Genomic DNA, 19,784 nt, shown 5'->3' with positions numbered 1-19,784 from the left:
CGCGAGCGTCCACAGGCGTTCTGAGGCGTTGGAATTTTCAGCCGACAGCAGAGCCTGTTTCTCGGCGCACTGTCGGCTGAAAACCTCCAATCACAGCAAAGCAGCGTCGCATGCATGATGTCGGTGCGTCGCTGGGCCAACACTGCCCCGCCTCAGCGGCCCCCGATAGCGCACGCTGGCTCGCCTGCCAGTCCATGGGATCGCTCCTGACCGGGCAGGCGAGCCTCAGCGTTAGCGCGGAGGAGCGCGGGCTGAGGCTCTATGGACGCAGCCTAAGGAGTATGACTTAACTCAGGGAAGCATGTATGTTTCTCCTGTGTGGCTACTTCAAAAGATTGTAATACTGCACACACACCGGCCATGGGTTTCTCCTGTGATGGAGTGAGGAAAGCCATAACCATTTTCCCAACATTATGACATGTCGAGTATCTGGATATTGCTCGTTTCTGCTGCAGAAGCTGCTCCAATATATAGAAAGTAGAATTCCACCGGATTACTCCCTTCTGCTTGTGCTGATGGTATAGGAGGAATCTGACATTTGATCGTAGCCATCTTGCAGCAACCAAGTCTCCACCGGCGTTGGGCCACAGAGGGACCCTCCGCCGTAGTGCTAGTATTAGGGGTTAAGCTTAGGGTATTTTTAGGGTAAGCCTGGTCAGCGAAGTGGCTGGTGGAGAGATGTCCCGGCGGAGAGAGGCTAAATGCCGGCGGAGATTTGGTCGCGGCAAAACGCCTGCGATCAAATGTCCTAGACAGAGGTAAAAGATGGGTCTGTTGCAGGTCATTCAGATTTCTGCATGTGGTGGACACCCACTTCTGTACAGTCCCGTCCTTTTTAAGAAAACTCAAATCAAGTTGAGGGTGTGTGTGAAACAAGGCATGTGCATGTAGCCACGATGGAGCGCGTAAACAATGTTGACACGGTAATCAAAAAGTATTAAACCTGTGTAACCCTCCCTTCCCGACTCTAAGGGAGTTTACATAGATGTCTGTGTAGTTGGACACTCAGGGGGTTTTACTTTTGTCAGAGGGTGCTGATACGCGCAGGCTGGGTGTATATGCAGATGTTAAAGTTGGGTGCTGTAAGAGATATGTGCAGAGATACGACCAGGGAGACAGTTTTGGGGAAATTAAGTAATGGCTTTTATTCAGCCCTTTTATAAGCAGTTTAAGGAAATATACACAAAGAAAATAAACAGACTATCCCTTTATAAGGCTTTGTCCCCGGTGGCCGCGGCTGCGCGCTATGGCGTACGCATTGCACACAAAGTACAGCCCTCTATGGGGCAGGTCCCAGTCGACGTGAGTGCACAAAACGCGATGCGCGTCTGCCTTTGCCAAACGACAAGATTTTTGTCTTTTGGCACGGCGGCCGAGCGTTGGCCACGTCAAGGCAGCGGTTCAGCCAATGAGGGCGAACCAGCCACGTGATGTCATGGCCGTGCTCCACCACACCTGCCCCACTCAAGATGTGCATCCCATCGCTACTCCTAGACCGCAGATCGCGGCTTAAACTGGTGCATGTGCCGCCAGGTGCTCCTACGCGTGTGTGCACGCAGTGACTGGGGCCATAGCCTAAGGGCTAACTCACACCCACTGTCCCTATATGCAGGGCTGGCAGGATGAGACTCTTTCCAACCTAAGACCCCAAAGTCCGAAAGCGGTACCTCAAAGCAGGGGGCCCTTTATGTCTGGGCCTGGGTTGGTGTCCGATGAGTGGCCAGACTCTGGCGGATGTCCCGTGTTTGTTGCACCCTGGAATAGAAGGTCTGGTACCTGGTATCTTGCTGGCAGAGCTCAGCCCTTCTGTGTGCTCAAGAGTCTCTGTCAGTTCCCAGCAGGAGGCTTTTCTAGCTGTCTGATTAGCCAGGTGTAGACTAGTTAATTGTCTAGCTGCAATTAACCAGCTACCTGCTGGATTCCCCAGACCACTACAGGCTTATATTGAAGCCTTATTTAAAACAGGGTTAAGTCCCTGTTACAGGCACCAAGAACTTTGTAGTTATAAACAGGACAGGCTTTATTGATGATTCATAGGTTACAACTTCTTCTCTAGGTGAATTACTGCATCCTGAGAGAGGCACAAGCTTTGAACAGGTTACAGGAGCGAGGCACAAGCTTTGAACAGGTTACAGGAGCAAATACATTTATGATGGGTTGCCTTTAGGTACTGCATAACCATTTATTTTTTTGGGGCCCCTGATTGGGCTACCCTGAATATCCCCAAAAACAAAGAGCAAATAGCGCACAGCCAGGGAGCCAGGTGTGGGTTAAAAAATGAGATCCATTTATTTCAGTGCATGACTGATGACAGCATCACCCCAACGGGGACAAAAACACACACCTACTACACGTTTCGGACCGGTAGGTCCTTTATCAAGGAGTCTGGCATATGGAGCACATAGGTGTCTTAAATAGCCTACACATAATGATGATTAAAAACATGGGTGTGCGATCAACTTGCCCCTCGGCGCGCATGCGCGTGACGTCACGCGAGGCGCCACCACATCAGGCACAGAAACCTGCAGGTAAACACGCCCCCTCCGTGCGCTCAATCGCGCATGCTCACTCCAGAGCCCACACCACTTAACTGAGTTACAAGCCTGTAACCTGGCACACTATTGCGCCCCACGTGACACGCTACTAGGCCGCCGATTGGTTCGAGCGCGCCGTCACTCAACCAAAGGCAAGCACGGCTGAAATGGCAACACGCCCACCCCTCGGCCCCCCTGTATCATGCCATGAATGAGCGCAAGTAATAACCACATACCGTGGCATATTTAAAATCAAAGCTGGCTAGACCAAAGTACATTCACCCCTGTTGGCTAAATACACAAACAGGGTGCCCAATGAAGTGGTATCCGATCACCCTTGCTCCATATCCCACAAAATTACAATTTTATTATACATAGAGAGACAATAAAAACAGAACCTTGTCACTATATAAATACCTAAGTGACAACGGAGTTATCATGACTATCTAACACCCACAAATAATAAGCTAGATAGTTTCTACCAATACATCTTTATATTAAAAACATAACAATATTGTGCTAAATATCAAAATGTATTCATCCTTCATAGAGCGATGAAAAATGAACCCACCATCTCAATTTCAATAATACATCAAATGTACCCAATGTCAAAATAGATTAGGTACATATGGATAATTATTACATAAATGGATATTAACAATAATCCCAGGTAGTTCCACATGAATGATATGCAAACTGTATATAAACTAATAACAGTACACAGTACATAAAGCCTGGAGAAATTCCTTACTGAGTATGAATAAAATCCACACTATTAACGATTAAGAAAATGGCTTAAATTCCACTCTATGTTCAGACCGCAGGGAGTTCTGGTCTGAAGCATAAAAATCCAATATGCCTCCCTGCGGTCCAATATATTGAGTAAGTCAAGCCCTCTTTCGCTGGCAAACACTTTTTCAATCCCTCTCACTTTCAGTCCTTTAACCCCCCCTTTGTCACATTGTGAAAAGTGCTTTAAGACTGGATGTGAACAGTCTCGATTTTTAATCAGTCTCACATGTTCAAGTATTCTGATTTTTAGGGATCTGGTGGTCCTCCCCACATAGTTAATTCCACACCCGTATGTCAGCAAATATATAACATACTGTGTTTCACAGTTAATAAAAGATTTAATTGGGAATGGATGATGAGTAGAAGAACTCATAAAGTGGGTAGATGGTAACATAAACTGGCACATTTTACATCCTCCACATCTGAAGGATCCTTTCGTGATAAATTTCTTAATAGAAAGGGACGAAGTTACATAGCTCGGGGACACATATGTGGCAGTTGTTTTAGCTTTGCGGTATACAAACCGTGGGCCTTTAATAACGCAATTTTTAAGGCTTCCGTCTAACAATAAAATATTCCAATATTTCCGGATAATTTTTTGAACTTGCTGGCTACATTTATTAAACTGTGTAATCATAAGGGGTACATCCTCATTTGTGTGGTGTGCATGATGTTTTTTTATCCTTATCAAAGTACTTCTTAGAGTAAAGGCTTCTTCCTTCTGTCACTCCCTCTGCCATCGGGTCACCCTGTTGGGGATACAATAAGTTATCACTATTAATTGTAGATACCTCCTGAAGGGCACTAACTACATCTTTAGTCTTATAGCCTCTCTGCTGGAATCGATGGCTCAATTCCTCAGACTGTCGGACGAAACCCTCAGAAGTAGAGCAATTCCTCCTCAGTCTGAGGAATTGGCCCTTGGGGATACCCTTTATGACTGCAGGTGGGTGGCAACTGTCTGCTTGCAACAGCATATTTCTGGAGTTAGGTTTTCTAAATACTTCCGTTTGAATTCGACTCTCAATGTCAATAAACAAACGAAGGTCCAGATAGTCAATGTGATGTACATTAAATTTATAAGTGAATATTAAATTATTATTATTACAATTAATGTAATCAAAAAACACGTGTAGTGTGTCTAAATCCCCTTCCCAAATCATAATAAGGTCATCAATGAACCTTTTATAAAAAGTGATGTGTTGTCTTAATGGATTCGTGCTGGTGAAAATAAAAAGTGACTCCCACCATCCCATAAATAAATTAGCATACACCGGTGCAAAACTCGTGCCCATAGCTGTGCCCTGTTGTTGTAAATAAAATTTGTGATCAAATAAAAATAATTGTGCGTGAGTAGAAAATTAATAGAATCTAAAAGAAATGCTGTGTGAAATTGATTGCTATCTGGACCTCCGATAAAATGATTGACAGCCGCCACCCCCTGGTCGTGTTTAATGACTGAATACAATGACGTAACGTCCATGGTCACCCATATAGAATGGGGGCCCCACTTAACAGAACTTAATTTCTTAATCAGGTCCCCTGACTCCAACAGAAAGGATGGTAAACCCCTAACAAAGGGTTGCAGATACCGATCGATATATTTGGATAAACCATCTCCCAAAGATCCAATAGACGAAACGATTGGTCTCCCCGGAGAGTCGACCAATGTCTTATGGACCTTTGGGAGATGGTAAAAAACAGGAATGGTAGGGTTTGGATTCCACAAATAAGTACTCTCTGACTTACTCAAAACTTGGGTAATTTCTCCAACTTCTAGTAACTCTCTAAATGTTACCATAAACCCCTCTGTGGGATCACTTGGTAGTGCAGAGTAGGTAGTGGCATCCCCAAGTTGCCGATAGGCTTCCTTGAGGTAGCCAGTCCTGCTCTACACCATCATTGCTCCCCCATTGTCAGCATTCTTGATGACAATTGTAGAATTTTTCTGTAAAGATAATAATGCCCGTTTTTCTCCTCGATTCAGATTATGCTTAGCCACATTCGAAAATGAAAACCCCTCGGCCAAAGCCCGCAAGTCCCTTATCACCAGGTTCTCAAAAGTCGTCAAAAACGGACTCTTGGTAAACTGGGGATAAAACAATGAGCCCCTCTTGAGGTTAGACCCCCACGTACAAAATTCTGGGACAGAAGTTCCAATTATGTTCTCATTATTATCCCCCAATAATTCCTCAAGATCCTTCGAAACCTGCAGATCACAGGCCTCTGTAAAGGCTGAAACTGATGTTTCTGGCATACCCCCTTCTACAACATTCCCTTGGGAATCATTATTGGTCATAACTGTAGATGTTACAGGGCCCTCTACAATGTCCTTAATTATACCTTCCCCTTGTTCAGAGGTCTGTGCACGTTTCTGAAAAAAAGATTTTAAAGTTCATTTTCGCACAAATTTGTGAACATCTATAGCAGTGTTAAATAAATCAAAGTCCATTGTTGGAGCATACTTGAGGCCCTTCCTTAATAAAGACAGTTCAGCGGCAGTTAATTCCTGACCTGAGATATTAATAACGTCCATATCTTGATTGGTACTTATTTCTTCCTCTTTACAGGCCATCTGCTTCCCTCTCTTCTTCTTGCCTCTTCTGGTTCTCTTTGGTTTTTCTGGAAAAGAGGGAAGTTTTTTTGCTGCCGTTGTTCTTTTGTAGATTTCTGCTGTTCCTGTGTGCTCTCATGGTAAGATCTCTCATAATCTGCTGCCGATGACCTGGGTTCGGAAGATTCTGCCGCTCCATAAGAGTGATGTCCCACTCTCTCTGTCTGTAGAAAGGAAACTGAATGGGAAAGATTTTCAACATCTGAAAGGTCAGAGTCCCCACTGGGTTGATCATTACCCCTTGCCTTTAATATCGATTTCCGTGGAGTCGATCTCATCATCTTATCCCTTTGTTGATAATTCTTTTGGGGACCCTGCGTACCGCGCTCACGAAGAGGAATAACTCGCTGCCAATTATATATTTGCTTCTTCTCATAGTCTATGCGGTCCCTATCGTAACCATTCTAGATCCTGGAACTGTTGCAATTGTGTTTGAAGTTCTTTAATCTGGACTTGTAAACCCTTTCTTTCATTGACTTTCTGTTCTATAATAAGTTCCATCAGCTTGAATGAGCACTGACCTAGTGAAGCAATCCAGTGCTGTTCAAACTGTGGAGTAGTAAATCCAAAGGTTGGGACCTTTTTTTATTCTTAAACCCCTGGGGATCCTTTTATTTAATGTATAATTCTCCAGGGAGATTATGTCCCACCACGCTCTTATATTCAGGATTAACAGTCTCTCCAGTCGCTGAAAGTGGGTTTTTAAATCCGTTATATCCTTAGTGTCTGCATCCACTACACGTTCAAATACCTGTAAAGCTCTTTTCTTTCTTGTTGAGTCGTCAAAGCAATTAAATGCATACATTGTGGGTTCATCTTGTATCACCTCATTTTCCTCCATATCAGACATATTGATTTAAAGAATGACAACAGGAATAATTGTAATAAAAAGGTGGAGGAAAGAAAAAGTCAATGTCCTGAAACAATGAATAAATAACAATACCCTCTGGGTCCTTAGAAAGCTTTCCAGCCAGCCGGATCTGGATAAAGCTACACACACCTGCTCCCATAGAATCTTGACTGTAGATAAAGAAGTTCTCTGTAGTGAGCAAACCCCATGTAGTGTAAACACTAAGTACAGGAACAAGAGGGGAATAGGGTGCTCAACCCCGGTGTAACTTCATCACATATACTTCATCTCAAGTTTTGTTTTTTACCCCTTGTGGAGTGAAACCAATAGGAGTGGGGCCCCTGATTGGGCTACCCTGAATATCCCATCTGGGAATAACTGACAGCTTGTCTCTGTATTACTTTTCTCTCTCTTTAATGTTTCCTGAATGGGGTAACAGAGAGCATGGTCCACTTGTATTGGCTCCCCTTTTTCCCATGGGGGTGCTCACCACAGGGATAGCCAACCTACTTACTGCTGCGACACACTTTATTCGAGCAAATACCCAGTATGTACCTGGCAGATACCTGGAATGCGCCGCTCCTCACCTCTGACAAGCCCCGTTGCATTTGCCTTCCCAGCCTGGGTTCATGCCTGGCTGATGGGCGGCTGATCTGTTAAATGATAATGATTAGGATTTAATAGGCTGCAATGCTTCGCGTGTCTACCAGATGGCATAAATTCATGAATTGTAATGCAGTATATATATATATATACTGTGCAGTATTGCAGCCAGCGGGAATAAAATGCTTCAATCCCTGCCTGGAAAATAACTCAATGCACTCGGGCAGAAAACAGTCACAAACCTCAATACACCCGGGTATACCCGAATTCGTGGGACTAGCCGAGCTCGAATAAAGTGTGTCGCCAGTGTATTCCTTAGGGATGCTAACCACAGGGATCTTATACTTCCTTATTTTCCCACACCACAGGCGTCTGCCTGCTTCTCTATCAGAATAGTCCCAGAGCTACAGATTGGGCAACTTCTAGAGCAGGGGAGCGGAAACATTTTCCCCTGTGCCCCCCTGCCTGCTCTCCCCCCTGCCTGTGCCCCCATGGCAACGTGACCCCACGGCATCATTTGACGCCACGTTGCAATGACGATGCGTCGCCCGAAGCCGTTGGAGACAAGGTAAGGAAACTTACAGAGGCCTCGTGCGGTCCCCCGGCATCTAATTTAAATGCTTTGGGTAAGAGCGCGGGGCCTCTGTAAGCACCGTCCCCCCCTCCCCCCCACACAGAAAATCTCGCCCACCCCTGTCCTAGGGGAAACAGGCCTCCCCTCTGGGAGCCTGTACTGCTATGACTAACATTTCCAGGGAGCCTATCAAAACAACAAAGGGGATACTACCCTAAACTACCTTATTACATAACTGTGTACTTACATACATACAGGTGAGACCCCTCCTCTGGTTCCTCTTGGGATTGAGGGTGGAGTTCTAATCACTCCTATTTATAAGTTCTAGTAACATCACTGTCACCATTCCTACAGGGGGATTGGTTTGGATTCTGCAAAGTCATTCTATACCAGGCAGGTAACAGGCTCCTACTGCAGGTGTCCTAATAGCTGTCCTCCCCCCCGCAGCCCGGAGGTAAGAGGGGGACCCGGCTACATAGTTAATGATTCCTACAGATGTAGCCCAATTAAGTCTCCCCGCAGGCCCCCCCAAAAGTATATTTCTTGCAGCTCCAGAGGAGAAGCAGCCACGGGCAGCCACGACTGCATCCTTTTAGGCAGTAGCGGTCCATGTGGCTGGGGTTGCTGCAATCCTTTTCCCTTAGCAAACCGCAGGGAAAGAAAGTCAGGCTACAGGCTAACTGGTACTTTGATAGACACCTTCAGAGGTCGATTTGATGTGTTAAGGCTTAGACCTGCTAATCCCACTGTTAATGTATTTGATGGATTTTATTTGCCATGGCTTATATTTGTTTGTAGAAACAATTAACAGTAGATAAATATACCTGTTTCTTGTAGATATATGTATGCAATAAAACCAACCTCTGTGTTTAATTATGGGGGAATTATTAGATGACTGGAGTGTGTTAAGCATGAGGTGCTTGCATTTTAGAGAGTGCTTAGAGCAAAGTCTAATTATACACCCATAATTACACCAGTATTAAAGGTGCAGCAGCATATAAGGGAAAAAACAGCAAGTGACAGAGATATAGTTAATCGGATAAAACGAGGTAACTTGATGTTTAAGGTGTATTTTACTACCCTTCTGCCTGCCTTACTGCTTCCTTATTTGCACTGTCTTTCTAGTTGGTTATTTGTCATGCAGACGGTGCAAAAGGGTGTCATGCCGAGGGTGCAGAAGGTGTCATGCAGAGGGTGCAGAAGGGTGTCATGCAGAGCGTGCAGAAGGGTGTCATGCAGAGCATGCAGAAGGGTGTCATGCAGATGGTGCAGAAGGGTGTCATGCAGAGGGTGTGAATAAATCAGATTACTTTATCGCTGCGTGAAGCAAACAAGATTAACAATAATATATCCTTCAGAGTCCTCTTTCTAAGTGAAAAACAATCGAAAAATGTTCAAATATTAATTTATACAAATGATTCTTGTCTAAGTTTTTTTTTAAGGCATATATCCATAACCTTTAAATGGGTAGCCTCGCATATATATGTGCCCCCCCCCCCCCCACAACTTTTCAGTGTAATTGTATCTATATAAATAAAAGTCAAGATCTGTTTTTTTGTGGGTTTGTTTGTGCTCATTGCCTCTCATTGGCTGACTGCGGGCAGGACTTGGCTCTCATTGGCTTTCAAGCACACTGAGTGAGCTGTCGCCAACCAACCAGCCACCCCCCCCCTCACACACCGCCGAACAACCCGCAGTCAGCCGCCGCAGACAAACCCCCCCAAACGCCCCGGTAAGTAACTCCCCCGCCCGCACCCGCAGTGAGCTGCTGCGCAGACACCCTCCCGCCCGTACCCCCAGTGACCCGGCGCATAACACCCCTCCCAGCCACTCCCCCAGTGAGCCGCCGCCGGCGAGCTCTGAAAGGGGGGGGGGGAAATCATCAACCTACCTTACAGTATTTCTAACACATAGTACCTACTGTAGTGCCGACGAGTATTCTAAAACAAATCTGGGTCAATCACCAACAAGACCCAGGTACATGCTGGGTACATGCTGGGTACATGCTGCAACGTTTCAGTGACATTTCTGCAGACAGACTAATGGCCCATCGGATTAACAGAATGGGACTGCCATTGACCCCTGCTGTGTTAATCCAATGTGCCATTAGTCTGTCTGCAGAAATGTCACTGAAATGTTGCAGCATGTACCCAGAATGTACCTGGATCTTGTTGGTGATAGCCCCAGATTTTCCAAGGCAAGTTTAAGGCAAGTTTTAGAATACTCGTCAGCGCACCTGTATGACAAAATTAAATCCCGGGAAACGCCGAGTATATCAGCTAGTTTCTTATAAAGATTAAGGCCCAGGACATAGTGAACTCAGCGTCGCTGAGGCGGGCTGAGCCGCGCTGAACAGATGCACAAAGCCCCTGCATCTGTTATCAGCGCGGCTATAGTTTCTCCCTCCGCATGCGTGCTGATGCGTGCAGAGGCTGAGAAACTTCCCCGAGACAGGCAAGTTTGAAATTTGCCACTCGGGGAAGCGGAGGAGCGGTCCAATGGGGCTGCAGCCAGTCCGGCATTGTAACTACAGAGCCGTAAAGACCAGTGTCTTTGTGTATGTGTGTGTGTGTCTGTATGTGTGTGTGTGTGTGTGTGTATGTGTGTGTGTGTGTATGTATGTGTGTGATTGATGTGTGTGATTGATGTGTGTGAGTGTGTGTGTGTGTGTGTGTGTGTGTGTGTGTGTGTGTGTGTGTGTGTGTGTGTGTGTGTGTGTGTGTGTGTGTGATGTATGTGAATATATTTATCAAAGTTGCACAATGTTAATAAATAATTTATTCTCACGTCTTTTTTTTTTCATTTTTAAAATATTATATCACACACACACACACACACACACACACACACACACACACACACACACACACACACACACACACACACACACACACACACACACACACACACACACACACACACACACACACACACACACACACACACACGTTCCCCAGTGACACACAAACACACAGACCACTTCAAAGTGACACACACACACAGTGATACCCGCCTCCCAAGCGCGCTTGCTGTCTCCTCTGCCAGGACAGCAAAAAGCTCCTGGTAGATCAAGCGGCAGCAAGCATCAGCACCAAAGTGTTTACTATGTCCCAGGCCTTGATCTTCCTAAAATAAAATGTTCACTTAATTTCCTATTGTGTAAAAATACTGCAAGAGGAAAGAACAATAGGCGGATGGCACAAATAAGTACTGCAGCCATGTTGTTTAATCCCTATTTGCCAGTGACTTATGGAACGAGTAAAAGAAAAGGCTAACTTGAATTCTGATCATTAAGAGTCCACTGGTCATGTTGGCTTTCAGGAATGACCAAGGCACTTGCAGACAGGAGAAAGCATGTCATTTGCATGTGGATAGAATGTTGGGTGGGTGTCTCAGACACCTGGTCTGGTTCCCCCCGAGGAAAGCTTTGGAACCACTAGTTCCATATCAGGGGTGGGGCCCTGTTATGAGTGTAGAAATAATATAGTATTTTGTAGAGTATGGTAAAAGTGTTGAGCAAGGGGATACATGACTGATTATAGCTAATGGTATAGGAGGAAGGGCCAGGGAAATGGGCCTTAGGTAAATGTTCTGTGTGTTAACAGTGTAAACGTTTTATGTTGTACCAATCAGGGAAAGCCAAAGGGTTCTAGCAGTCTATTCAATATATAATCTATAACAATGTATCATTGAAAAAAGCATCAGGACTGGGACTGCAGCCTCTGACAAAGATAGGGCAGAAGGATGAGATTGCTGCCGCCTACCAGATAGGATCTCATATTCTACACCGACTTATCACTGGGTTTCCCGGTTTAACCCTTGATGCTCCTGAGCCTTGCCAAGATGTGAACTATTGGTAACCCCAGCAGCCCAGTAAAGGAGTGTGTCCCGGAGTGCAACCGTGTGTGAGCATTGTGATCTGGGGCAGAATTTTACTTGCGACTGCAATGCCAGTGGGATGCACAATGCCTTCTGGGTGCCAGTTACCCTAGATTCTGAGGAAGGGAGAGAGAGAGAGGGGAGGGAGGAAGGGAGAGAGAAGGGGGAAGGGAGAGAGGGGGCGAGAGAAGGACCCTAACATATACTAACAGCCAGGAAAAGTCTTTTACTTTTTCATTAACTTTCCTATTAACGTGCCTTGGGGTCCCCTATTGTACTAAATTGGGTAACGGTTAAAACATCCCTCCCACAAAAATATATACATACATTAAAAAAAAAGTATACACAATCTTTACAAATATTAGCCTCTGAGTAGCCCAACTGGCTATCTAGGAAAGGTGAACCCTGCCTACCTGGCATTTAAGGTGTAAAAAGTGAGTGGTTGGGTTTTTTATAGTCAGCCCAACCCACTCACATCTCAAATGGGCAGCAACAAGTGAATAGTGTGATCTAATGAGCATGATATGATTAGCCAATAGTGGCTGAACAACAGTCTAGGTTAGGTGGTAATCTGTGATTTGTTAACGATAGCCCGATATGGTCAGGTGTTAGGACTTTAGGGGAAGGCATGTGAATAAGTAGTGCTGCGATAATTACTTATTTGCATATGCCATGCTCAAAATATTGCAGAAACATTGCACCGATCAAAAGCTTATTTTCATTGCTGGCGGTGTGGATTTAGCAAATAAGTTGTTAAAAAATATAATTGATGAGATGCCTAGATATGAAACTTTAGTGACACAATCAAGGTCGTTACCATAAACTTGCCGATAACCCTTTACTTGTAATAGAAAAAAATAAGCAGAGACGTGTCACAACATTGCTTGAGAAAGGCATTACTGACAAAAAATACCTTACATATTTTAATCAAGAACAAACCTATTAATCCAGTACTTACTGCCAGGGGTCAGTAACAGCATTGATAGCCCCTGGATGACCTACAATCTCTGAGGCTAAAAATGTTCTATAAGCATGATCAATTATTTAGATTTTTATTTTGTTTGTCACGGCCAGTAGCACATTCTTTGTAGACTTTACTTGAGTTCCTATGAACAAATCGCACACGTTGCTAATCTTTCTGACCCAGATATACTTGGCGTACAAAAAATGTGGACGACAGTACTCCTCACTTTAGTAAGATAGAGGTACGGGGCATGTGAAATGGCTAAACGTTACTCAAATCCGCTCGGATCTATCAGAAATATTAATGGTTTTACTGCACTACAATTATATATTACAAAAAAATTTTTTTATATCATAATCATAATTAAAAGCCTGCAAAGCAGCCAAGCAGCATGAGATACCATAAAAAAGTAATGACGACGTTTCGGGCGTGCAAGTCCTTCATCAAGCACAGGGACAGGCTGTTGCTTTAATGTAAAAACGCAGCAAAAATGGCGGAGCGCGGGTGATGGAATAACATGGCGACAGTGTAACCTAGGACGCAACGTACAGACTAACGCGATGACATCAAACCAGCCATCTGACAGTTGCTAGGTACTGTAACATAACGCTCTAGCGTTGATATCACAACAGAGATTCTATAATCATTATAGAAGTTTATTGGTACAAAGATAATAAATTAATTCGCAAGAACAGAGGAAATTCCCAGCATCTTATTATATAAAGTAACCAAGAAAAATAAAGAGAAAATCCATCTAGAGTCATATTGAATTAACACAGTATCTTATATGTAATATACAGTATTAACAGAAGAAAACAAATGAAGCAAACACGAAAACAAACTACTTATTAAATTAAGATATCAATAGTCTGAATAGAGTCTACAAATAGGGGAGTTCAGATGTTAAAGATGCAATCCAGGCAGGTTTGATTACCTGTATGAGAAGAAAAGGTGTGCTCCGCCATGTAAACTCAAGCACAGGTATCAGACATAGAATAAATGCAGAAAGAGCAGCAGTATATTACTGAGCAAAAATGACTCAATTAACACTTAAAGTTATGCAGGTGCACTTACAGATTAGCTGGTTATTCCAATTCTATGAATATGGTTATATTACCAGATGAAGATTCAGAGGTTACATTAATTGGGGTGAGGTACTGCTTCAGTTTATCTTATTTTAGATAGAATAGAGACTATCATGGCCCAATAAATGTATTACAATGGACTGGGTTAAAACAATATGGCACTCACGAACACCACTGGCGTCTCAGCATTTTGAATTGCTTTCCAGCATATGATGATGGACTTCGTCCTCCCTTGTCCTGATCTGCTCACAGTTGGGTTCCGCAGAGTCTCTTTCTTCTGCCCTTATTCTCCCTATATATATATACACACACATCGGGGATGACGACTTGAATCCACGCGCGGGATGACATTTTCTTCTCTGCTAACGTTTTCTGGAGGAATTGGAATCACCTCCTCGGACTCTAGCTGCGGGACTTTAAGTACAATATTTATTCATTTTCAATTTTTGTACATCCTTTTTACACTGTCAATTTTGTGCTGGTGTATATTGTTAGGGGGTATTTTGGTTGGCGCTACTTCCATCCCTTCCACTTGTTCCTGAGAAGAGCTGCTTGGAGTCTCCAGCATTTTTTACCAGCGGACATGGTTTTTTTATTCATTTTTTATTGGTATACATTTCCTGTTTGTGTTTTTTTCCTTTCCCCACCCCAGTTCCTTTCCCACCCTATTTTCCTATTGTCATCTCCCTGTCTCAGTCCCAGTTTTGTATATTTGTTTTTTGTCCTCGTCTCAGTTTCAATTTTGGTTAATTGTTGTTTGTTCTAGTTTGTTTTATTGTGGCACATGTAGTTAATTAATTATACTTACTACATATGCCTGGGCTTTTTATATTGAACATATATTTTTTATAGTTATCACCTTACTGATTACATTTCCAGCCCTGTACTACAAATTGTACATGGTTGCATCTTTAATTAGTGTGGCACTGTAATTATTTGTCTTGCGTATATATATATATATATATATATATATATATATATATATATATATATATATATATATATATATATATACACACATTTTTTTCAGTGATATAGCAGTTAGCACTCAAATATACTTCATTATTCTGATGCTTGTCCCATATGCATAAATTAAGTATATTTACCAGATTGGAGTCCAGTAGTAAGAGACAGCACACAGTTCAGTAAGATTCCAAAGCAAGTGTATTAACAGTACAGGGCAACTGCAACCAACTGTTAATACTCTTGCTTTGGAATCTTACTGAACTGTGTGCTGTCTCTTACTACTGGACTCCAATCTGGTATATATATATATATATATATATATATATATATATATATATATATATATATATATATATATATAGACACCGCAAAGATGATATCAAAAAAGTGTATTATGAAACACAGGGCCGCTTTTTTGATATCATCTTTGCGGTGTGCTGTCTTTTTGGTCATCAGGATCCCCTGGTTACCACACGTCTATATGCTGCATATGGGACAAGCATCTGCCTTCTAACCAAACCGTGAGTGCAAATCTCCATACCATGACATATATATATATATATATATATATATATATATATATATATATATATATATATATATATATATATAATGGAAATATTACTGTATGCTCATCTGCATGTCCCAGACAGGTCCACAACCCCGCCTTTCACCACCATCATCTAGCACACAGTGCTTCCACTGCAGCAAGGGACCCCGGGAAATAACATGCAAATGAGCACACAGTGCCACCTTTTGCTTCAAAACCATATAACATGGTGCCCTTTAAGCTTATGCTTGCTGCATTTCACAGCTATGAGCACAGCCTGGGTTAAGATGCATAGCCAGTAAACCCACCCACAGACAGCCGTTTCGACCTAACAAAAATAATGAAAAATAATTTATATATATATATATATATATATATGTATATATATATATATATATAAAATGAAAGAAAAAAGCACCCAATCCTAGTGCGTTACTGTGCAAAATGTATTTAATTTCCCAATAAAAATGTTCAAATTGAACTCACAAACAAAGAGAATAAAAAAGAATTTTATGAGTAAATACTCATGCTCCATGGTTCTGTAGGCGTTGCTGTTCCTCTGCTCCGTGACTCCACTGCATCAAAGTACAGCCCTCGTGGAACCATGTTAAAAATGGTTTTTGAAGCAAAAAGTGGCACTGTGTGCTCATTTGCATGTCATGTCCCAGAATCCCTTGCTGCAGTGGAAGTGCTGTGTGCTGGGTGATACTGGGGAAAGGCGGGGTTGCAGACCTGCCTAAGACATGCAGATGAGCATACAGTTGTATTTACATTTGTATATATATATATATATATATATATATATGAAAAAATCACACTCAGTTGGCACACTGTAAACAAATGAAGAAATGCTGATGCTTGTCCCATATGCACATGTAAAAAGTAGATTTTACCAGATTGGAGTCCGGAAAAAACGAGACAGCACACAGTCCAGTAGGTCCAATAAAGCTGTATTCAGTGTAACATGGCACCACCTCCAACGTTTCGGTCAACCAAGCGTGACCTTCCTCAGGGGCATGCAATAAGTGAATGCTACTGATCCCCCTTATGTACTGGTTAGATGCTGCACCAGTTCTCCTTACTTTGCTAGTGTCACGCTGACCATAAGATGTTTAGGTCACATTACTGCACATGTGCACTTTTGCCTAATATAGGGATACAGTCAGGCACACAGGGAGACATAGGCACTATGCGTTTATATATGATGGGGCTCTGTGGGGTTCGTGCATGCGCGAACCGTCATTACACAGATACATGGACACAGTGATCTCTAGATTGCAGCCCACTATAGCCATCGCGGGACACGGTGCAGTTCGCGCATGCGCGAAGCGTGTCCAGGTTTGCTCTTTGTGCTGTATGTGCCACACCAGCCACCGTAGTTGCTGGCGAATAGTCGGATTAGCATATCCAAGATGGCGATGCGTTCCAACACATGCCTGCGGGTCACAGCGGCGCGTTTTCGCGGGCAATTTTGTCTTCACACGGGTGAGTTTACTTTATTTCTTAATTAGTATGGGTACATAAGGGGGATCAGTAGCATTCACTTATTGCACGTCCCTGAGGAAGGTCACGCTTGGTTGACCGAAACGTTGGAGGTGGTGCCATGTTACACTGAATACAGCTTTATTGGACCTACTGGACTGTGTGCTGTCTCGTGTTTTCCGGACTCCAATCTGGTAAAATCTACATATATATATATACATATATTTATATATATATATACATATATATATATATATATATATATACACGCAAACACTACTCAACCTCTCTGCAGCATTTGACACCGTGGACCACCCTCTTCTTCACATTCTTCATACTTTTGGTATTCGGAACAAAGCTCTATCCTGGATCTCCTCTTACTGTACCTCTCCCATCGTACTTTCAGTGTCTCTTTTGCCAACACCTCCTCCATCGATCTCTCTGTGGGGGTACCCCAGGGCTCTGTCCTGGGACCTCTTCTCTTTTCACTTTCGCTAGGTGACCTAATCACTTCTCTTGGGTTTAAATATCACCTCTATGCTATGACACACAAATTTACCTTTCAACCCCTGACCTTACACCTGCTGTACAGACCAAAGTTTCGGAATGCTTCTCTGCGATATCATCCTGGTTGGCCATCCGCCGACTTAAATTTAACATGGCAAAAACAGAGCTGCTTATACTTCCTCCCAAACCTGGCCCTACTACCTCCTTCCACATTACTGTTGGAAGTACCATCATTCACCCAGTAGCCCACGCACGCTGCCTAGGGGTCACACTCGACTCCTTTCTCACATTTGCCCCTCACATCTAAAACCTGTCGTTTTTTCCTCCGCAATATTACAAAGATACACCCTTTCCTCTGTTGCTCCACTGCAAAAACTTTGACTCGGGCCCTCATTCTCTCCTGTCTCGATTACTGCAACCTCCTGCTGTCTGGCCTTCCTGCCTCTCACCTGTCTCCCCTACAATCTATCCTAAACGCTGCTACCAGAATCACTCTATTCTTTTCTAAATCTGTCTGAGTGTCTCCCCTGCTGAAATCACTCTCCTGGCTTCCTTTCAAATCTCGCATCTCGCACTCAATTCTCCTCCTCACGTTTAAAGCTTTACACTCTTCTGCTTCTCCTTACATCTCAGCCCTAATTTCTCGTTATGCACCATCCCGACTCTTGCATTCTGCTCAAGGATGTCTTCTCTCTATTCCCTTTGTATCTAAAGCCCTCTCCCTCATTAAACCTTTTTCACTGACTGCCCCACACCTCTGGAATGCCTTTCCCCTCAATACATTACTAGCACCCTCTCTATCCACCTTTAAGACCAACTTGCTTAAAGAAGCATATGAGTAGCACCGTGGCTAATACTATATACATGATACATAAAGCTTGACCCCCTGCAGACACACTTACCTGAATGCTCTCCTACTGACTTTGTACGTTCTCCCCACCAATTAGATTTTAAGCTCTTCGGAGCAGGGACTCCTCTTCTACAATGTTACTTTTATGTCTGAAGCACTTATTCCCATTATGTGTTATTTGTACTATTTGTTATTTACTGTATATGATTGTCACGTGTATTACTGCTGTGAAGCGTTATGTACATTAATGGCGCTATATAAATAAATACATACTGCACCGACACACTTTATTCGAGCAAATACCCGGTATGTACCTGGCAGATACCTGGAATGCGCCGCTCCTCACCTCTGACAAGCCCCGTTGCATTTGCCTTCCCAGCCTGGGTTCATGCCTGGCTGATGGGCGGCTGATCTGTTAAATGATAATGATTAGGATTTAATAGGCTGCAATGCTTCGCGTGTCTACCAGATGGCATAAATTCATGAATTGTAATGCAGTATATATATATATATATACTGTGCAGTATTGCAGCCAGCGGGAATAAAATGCTTCAATCCCTGCCTGGAAAATAACTCAATGCACTCGGGCAGAAAACAGTCACAAACCTCAATACACCCGGTATACCCGAATTCGTGGGACTAGTCGAGCTCGAATAAAGTGTGTCGCCAGTGTACATACACGGATATTTGCATAAAGCTTAGCGGCAAGAACACTGCCTTAAAAGCAGGTAATACATTTTATACTTTATTATAACAATAAAAAAAAAATGCAAACTATTAAAAGTATAAAATGCTTACAATTTTTGTAACAAAATATGTATCGAATTTAAATTTAGGTCTTATCATTGGCTCACGTTTAAGTTCTTTTATGCAGTATAGTATAGTTCTTTTTACTTGTATAGTAATTGGAAGGCAAACCTTTCATACCGTTATTGTAATATACTGATAAAGTTCCTTTTGACAAAAAAACAAAACAAAACATTATTTCTAGAATAAAACAGGAATTAAAATTTTCTCGTCATGTACGTGGTGCGCCTGGTGTCATCTTATTCAGGAAGAACGTCCAGTCAATCAAAATGCCAATCCTAAAGACCCCAAATCGACACTGCGTTAAGAGGTAGGATCTCCTCGGACCAGTGTACTCATTCCAGTGAGTCCTCTGACAAAGTGCACGGATGCACGAAACGCGTCAGAGGTTCTTCTCAAGTTCCCTGCTAACTTGTGTTGTAGTTTTCCGAATAAAATAACTTTTTTTTGTAGCGATCCCACATCCGTCAGCTTTCTTCGTTTTGGAACGCAGTATTTCCTTTGTTTGGTAAGCCGTGCACCACCCATATCGTCCCCCTTGGGAGAACTCTTCCTACTCATTCCAGTGTCATGCCTAAGAGATTACATCTGCGTGACATGACCCCCCCCCCCTTTTTTTTTAAACAAAATCTTACACCTTACTCCCAAATCTGATACCTAGAAATACTTTACTGTAAATGTGCATGTTGGTTTGTAAACATGGGGAGCAGAGACCTGAAAGGACTTT

Source organism: Ascaphus truei, chromosome 3 (assembly GCF_040206685.1).
Source record: "Ascaphus truei isolate aAscTru1 chromosome 3, aAscTru1.hap1, whole genome shotgun sequence".
Classification (NCBI taxonomy): Eukaryota; Metazoa; Chordata; class Amphibia; order Anura; family Ascaphidae; genus Ascaphus; species Ascaphus truei.
Note: the sequence above shows the minus strand (reverse complement) of the source record.